This window comes from Oryzias melastigma, linkage group LG8, assembly GCF_002922805.2.
Source record: "Oryzias melastigma strain HK-1 linkage group LG8, ASM292280v2, whole genome shotgun sequence".
NCBI classification, from domain to species: domain Eukaryota; kingdom Metazoa; phylum Chordata; class Actinopteri; order Beloniformes; family Adrianichthyidae; genus Oryzias; species Oryzias melastigma.
In genome coordinates, this window is record NC_050519.1 from 18,840,933 (window position 1) to 18,847,711 (window position 6,779).

Here is a 6,779-nt window from a genome sequence, read left to right on the forward strand (position 1 = left end):
GGCTCCAGACACAAATGGTAATGAGGAGAGGTTAAGCTAGGAGCGTATGGAGTTATATTTGTGCCACCATATTGCAAGCAAAAGTCATAGTTTTGAGATCAAAATTTTTTAAGTTGCAAACAAAATGTTAAGTTTTTCAAAAAAAAAAAAAAAATTTTTTTTTTGGCTCTCAAAAAATATATTTTTGCTGGCAACTTTTTTTTTTTGTTTGCGATTTTTTTTTTTTTTTGCCTTTGCAACTTTTTTTTGTGTGTGTGTCAGGACAAAAAAAAAAGTTGCGAACAAACGTTTTTAGATGCATAGTGGCTCATCTTCCATTCACCCCATCTTTGGCTTTGCGTTTAACTTTTTTTCTCAGTGTTACATTTGTGCCAGCCTCCTGATTGGGTGATGGGGACCCGGAAGTAGTTTCCGCAGATTCGTATTTTGAAAATCAGCTGCTCTGTTCGCGTTGCAGGGATCATTTTGTGTGACCGTAAAAGGAAAATCAGAGACCGGAGGACATGATAATACATCCGTTCCAGGTAAGAATCAGTTATAATATTTTTTTTTCAGTCTGTCTCTGACGATGTGAGTTTGCTACTTTGACAAGCTAGCTGTTGCTAACTCCAAGACGGAGCATGCATAGAGTTCTAATGCAGACGTGAGCATGTTCCTGGGACGTCCGTGGTAAAAACCTCCCAGAAACATGCTCCGAGCCTCGGGTACCATCCTCCCTACAGGCGAGGGGTCCCGGTAACTGAAGCCGCACTTTCTGCTGCTTTGACGAGACTGTAAATGTCCGTTTTACCTGTTGCCATTTCCTGGGGTTATTAAACCCATGATGTAAATAAATATGAGAAGTTGTTGGCTGTGTATTCAATGAAAAGATCTGATCAGCAGTGTCAACATTGTCAGAATGTTGGTGACGGAGCTCACAACGTGCCACATGTCTGGAATGTGCTGCTAGCTAGCTAGCTAGCGCTAGCATCAGACACGCAGATCAGTGACAAAAACGGAGCTTTGTTTGGTTAATTTAAGATAACAAACATGAAATATGAAACAGAAGAATGTACCAATGGACAATAAATAGTTATCAGAAACATTGATATAATTCCTGGCAGGGAAAACACATTTGTCTTAACAGCAGTAGCCAATAAAGTAAATACTGTGTGCTGTTATATTATGTTATGATAAATGTGACTAGGATAATTGAGCATTTTTTATTGTATATTTGTTGTTTTCATTGCCAAATTATTTTATTGAATCTTCTATTTATTGAGATAAAGATTTATTTTCTTTTGTAGCCATCATAGTGTTTTGCATGTCATTAAAATGCATATTCATAAACTATACTTAAAATGATTAGCTACAATACTATTCTGTGTCGAATTAAAATGTATTTTTTTTGTTTGTTTGCAGGTGAAGTAAGAAACTTTCTAGAAGCAAAGTTTGCAAGCAAAGTTCAAGAAAAGTTTCTGCCATATATTTTTTGAGAGCAAAAAAAGTTTGCAAAGCAAAAAAATTTTTTTTTTTTTTTTTTAAAAACTTAACATTTTGTTTGCAACTTAAAAAATTTTGATCTCAAAACTATGACTTTTGCTTGCAATATGGTGGCACAAATATAACTCCATAGGAGGGCGCAGTAAACTCAGGAAGTTAGCAGGCAGACAGAATCAGGCGCCATGAAGATTAGAGCAGATGCAGAAACACAGGCAGGCTTGAGTTGGGCAGGCAGGCAGAACAGAATTTGGCTGAGAGCAGAGGCAGGAACACAGGCTGAGTAAGCTGGTTTTGAGTAGGACTGAGGTCGGCAGAACAGGATTTTGCTGGCAACAAACAGAGCAGATGAGTCTTCTGAGTGCTTGCACTGCAACGATCCAGAAAGAGTGAAAGGCAGATGCAGTAATTTATAGGAGCAGGCACAGGAGGAAGGAATCAAATGATTAGCAGCAGGAAAGCTGCTGCCATAACAGTTATTGACTCATTGGGCTTCAAAATATAAACAATAGTTAAAAACTAAGACTAAATAAAACTGGTTATCCCTGCCTTTAGACCCCCCTCCCGGTAAGGAAAAACTCCTAAAAAAAACCTGAGTCAGGAAAAAAAGAAGAAACCTTAGGGATTCCCACATGAAGGAGAGATCCTATCCAAGGACGCACAGGCGATACCAGAACTGTTAAAGAAAGATTAGCTTCTACAACTACGTATCTATAAGAGTTCATTAGAGCTGAGGGATGAGTGATGATTAAGTCCATAGTCAAGTCGGAGCAGAATTGCAGCATGGCCAGTGACTTTAACTTTAACATCTTTAGAGCTATTGAACATTTTTGACCAAATGTGATTCCTGTCCTAATTTAAAATTCTTAAAAATAAATTATGACTTTGTTTTTTTTGAATAGCTGATATCATTATTAGTTTTAATTTATTAATTTTATCTTTTAAGATTATGTGCTTCATTTTTAAGTTCTTAAGACATCACATTTTCGGTTTTATTCCTACAGTAGTTAATTTTTTAACTGTTATTTTTATGTCAGATAAATAAAACAGGCATATTAAAGGACAGCTCGGGTCCTAAGTAGTTAAATCACGGCGTTCGCATGTAGCAGTTAGCAGCTGCTGTGTAGCGGTCTGTCTGCAGCACAAAGAGCTTCACATTAAAAAGAAACATAAACTGTCTTTTTCTGTTGGAATACCTTTAGAGGTTGATGTTTGTGTTAGGACAATAGAGACACTTGCTGTCAGTTTAAAGCGGTTTTAAAAGAGTTAATGATCCCAGAATTTAGCTTTCTAGCTAGCTTTGTTTACGTTAGCATTCTGCTTGAGATGCTGTCGGTTTCTGCTGCGTTTTCTGGTGATGACATTTTGTGATCTTTTCATGACAGGCAGACTTCTAGTGGAGTATTTATCCGGAATGATAAGATTAAATATAAAGCTCTGATCATAATGAGAATAGATGAAATATCCGATCCTGATCGGGCAAAGGAGTCCGATTTCGATATTGAGTCCTTAAACACAAGATCGGGCCCGATTTCCGATCACGTGATCGGATCGGGACATCCCTAGTTTTTATGATTGTCAGCAGATGACCAAATTTAAATTTCCTAAGGGACTATTAAAGACCCTAGAAAAAGTTTAAAGTGCAAAATAGCAAACTGAGATCTCCCTAGAAACATTGTATAACACAGAAAAAAACAATTTGAAACAGAAATCATGTCACACCCAACAAAATATCCCCTGCCGAAGCAGCAGCAGCAGCTAGGACCCTCCTACACCCGCCACAGGGCTGCCGGGGGAATCCGCCCATCAGGCAATCCCGCCAAGCACCCAGGCCGCCTGCCCCATCTGAGCGCCAGACCAGACCCCCAACCAACAGAGCCCCCCACACCCCAGCCAGATGCCAGAAGGCCCCGACCCCTGCCTAACCGCCCCGGGAGGGAATCAAGGCACAGCAAAATCCAAGCACCCCGTCCCCTAAGTCATGGAGTCAGCTATGGGAGACCAGAGAGACTGAATTCTTTCCAAATTACTTGAAGTTTTAGCTGATGTTTTTTCCAAACTGATATGATCAAAGAGCAGATTCCTGTACTGATTAACGTTGATGTTTCTCTTGCTTTTCCAATTTAACATAATAGGTTTTTCTGCTATACAAATAGTTATGAAGATTACAGATACTAATCCTCCTTTGTATCGATGGCACTCATGTCACCAAGCACACAAAGTGACGGTGAAGCTGTGATTGAAACATTAAGCCAGACTGATAGATCAGCACAAACCTGTTGCCAGAGAGCCTGGACAGGTGTGCAGAACCACAATGCATGCTGTCAGGTCAGTTAGTGTCGCAGTGCTCACATATGTCTGAGCTTCTGAGACCCATCTTGAACATCCTCTGTCCAGTATAATAATTATATGGAGAGTTCTGAATTGGATTAGTTGTAAGTTTGGACTTTTAGTCAGTTTAAAGGTGTTTAGACACATTTCTGTCCAGAAGCTTTGATCTGTGCTGCTACTCAGGTCTGCCCATTTTGATACTGAAAGTGATGTGTTACTATCTATTTTGGATAAGAGTTTGTATATTTTGGAGCCATATCGCAAAAGTCTGCAATCCATCGTCAGCGATTGGTCTGAGTTGCTGTGAGTCACAGCTGAGTTATGGAAATCTGTAAGAAGTACTGTCACCAATCTGGAGTGAGTTTATTGTGAGTTCCCACCTTTTTCCACGCCTCTACCACGAGAACACTGCATGTAAACAGCTTCCACTTTAATAACGCCAGCTTGGGAGAATTGTATGATATATTGAGAATTGTTGTTCAAGCCTTTTAGGGAGAACCATTCAAACATTTTTTCTGGAAACTGTCATTTTGTATTTACTTACATTTACTCTTTTTTGTCGAGCTAAAAGGAGCATTTGGGTGATGCCGCAGAATCCAGCTGATTTCTCCCCACCTCCTTATCAGGAGCCACCTGTTCCTTAAAGGACTAGATTTATCCATTGCTGACTGATTTAGACCTACACTTCTTGTGTTTAGGATCTGGACATTAGAGGATGTTAAGAAGGCATTGGAAGGAGTAATTCCTCACAGAGAAAATCCAGAAGATTTTCACGAGCAAATGTTGGAAGTTAAGTGTAATTTCAGGCTTCACTCAACACTCTGTTAAAGAAGAAAGACACAACCCACAATTAGATTTGCAACCAAGAGCGAGCTCAGAGAGCACACAGGAAGACACAGTCATATGTGTCTCCTATCTACTCTGAGCTTCCTGTGTGATCTGAGCCCTTTTTATTAGCTTAGGAAACCTAGTTACATCGGTTGCATTTCCTCTATAGGGGAAGGGGTGCAAACAGGTCTGCAGCAACAATTTCCATACATGCACAAGACACAGTTATAAAAAACAATAGTCAAGAAAGCGCTTGAGGAGGTAGTTCCTTATTTGGTTCTCAGTTCTTCAGAGTCACACTCTTTCAACTCTGCAGAGCATTTCCTGTTCAGGTTTGATTATGAGCATCCGCAGGAAATCTGCTGAAAGCATCAAAGCATCTTGCAAAGCACTCCTACTAAACTATAAGAGTCTAGTAAAAGAGTAAAACGGTAAAACATAGATAAAACAAAGCATCTGTGTGATAATACTTACATAGATTCAACATTAAGAGAGCTGACCATCTGAATGGCATTGAATGTCAACAAGCATGGATGACTGCCATGAGAGCAGACTGGGCAAAAGTAAAGGGAAATTGAAACCCTATGAATGACGACAATCCTCCCAGACCACTTCTACATAACAGTCCTGAGTTAATCCAAAGATTTACACATTTAGAACAAATAATTAGGAAAGCTTTTCCAGTCAGACCAGATTATGGTAAAATTGGTCAAACAAAGCAAAAAGATGGAGAGTATGTGTCTGACTTTGGAGTCAGATTTGAAGAAGTGTATAAAGCTAATAGTGGACTCACAGATGATGATAACGGTGATGGTCCCTATAGATAACAGCTGAAACAAACCTTACTGCAAGCTATGACACCAGAGATTGCAGATTGGATAAAGAAACATTACATAGATCTGCCTACAGGAGCACTGCAACAATTTATGAATTTTGCTATTCATGCAGAAAAAGTAGTGTTGAACAAAAAGACATATAGGGCTCAATGTGCAGATACATTTTGGCAGGATGAAAGCAGTGATGTGTTTTTTGGATGGAATATGAACAGAGGTGGAAGTCATGGACGTGGCCAAGGGCATGGCCGTGGGAGAGGAAACTTTAGAGGAAGTGGGAACAGAGGGTCAGAGCAGGACGATGATCGATGTTGAATTTGTGGACAGAGAGATCATTGGGCAAGATATTGTCCTGAAAAGCAGAAATCTGATTGTAGATCAGTGATTCTTCACGATGGGCCACGGGCCAATCTTGGTCCGCGAGCGCCCCCTAGTGGGCCGCGAAAAAAATTCTGTTCTGAACCTGTGTGCTGCTAGGGCCACGGGACCTGAATGCAGCTTCCTACCACTTGGTGGAAGTTATATCTATTTATTTACATTTTTAAAAGGTCTTTTTAATGCTGCTGTTATAAGTTGGACATCACAGTTTCGTACTGATCAATTGAAATTAATCTTTCAATTTAATAATAGAGGGATAAGCCGGATCGTTCTGGTCACGGTAAAAGAATTGGAGGCGGAGCAACGCTTCGGCGGGAGAGATCAGCTGAGCAGCCGGTTTTCACCGTATCACACATGACAAAAACTGCGGCCACTCTTATTCTCAATCCCGGGCCATCTCATTCCGGATCCATCCGATTCACCTGTTAACATTTTGGGTGTCTCCAATGCATCGCCACCCAAAGCGATCTAATCTAATCTAATCCCAATCTACCGTGACAATAGTCATGGATGACGACGCACCTTCATGACTCTTTTTCCCGTCTGACTTTTTAAAGAGAGGCGCGCTCTTTTTTATGACTACTCCCTAGTTTTTTCTCTTTCCCCGCACAGCGGGCGCGCACGTGGAAGGACGGAGATATGCTGTGCGCAAACGCACACGCTGAAGGGTGGGGATGTGCTGTGCGCAAATGCACACACGGAAGGATGGAGATCTGTTGAGCGCAGGCACAGTCGACGCAAGGTGAGGGTGCTTTGAGCGATATTGCTGGCCCGCACATTACAGGGTATGGAAGTGCGCTATGTGCGCACACAGAGGGGGCGTTAATATGGAGAGAAATTACACTCACTTGGATTTGTGCGTGCATAATTCTTGATTTGTGTGTAAATTGGGATTTGTGCGTGCGTATTCTTGCTTTGTGCGTGTGTAAA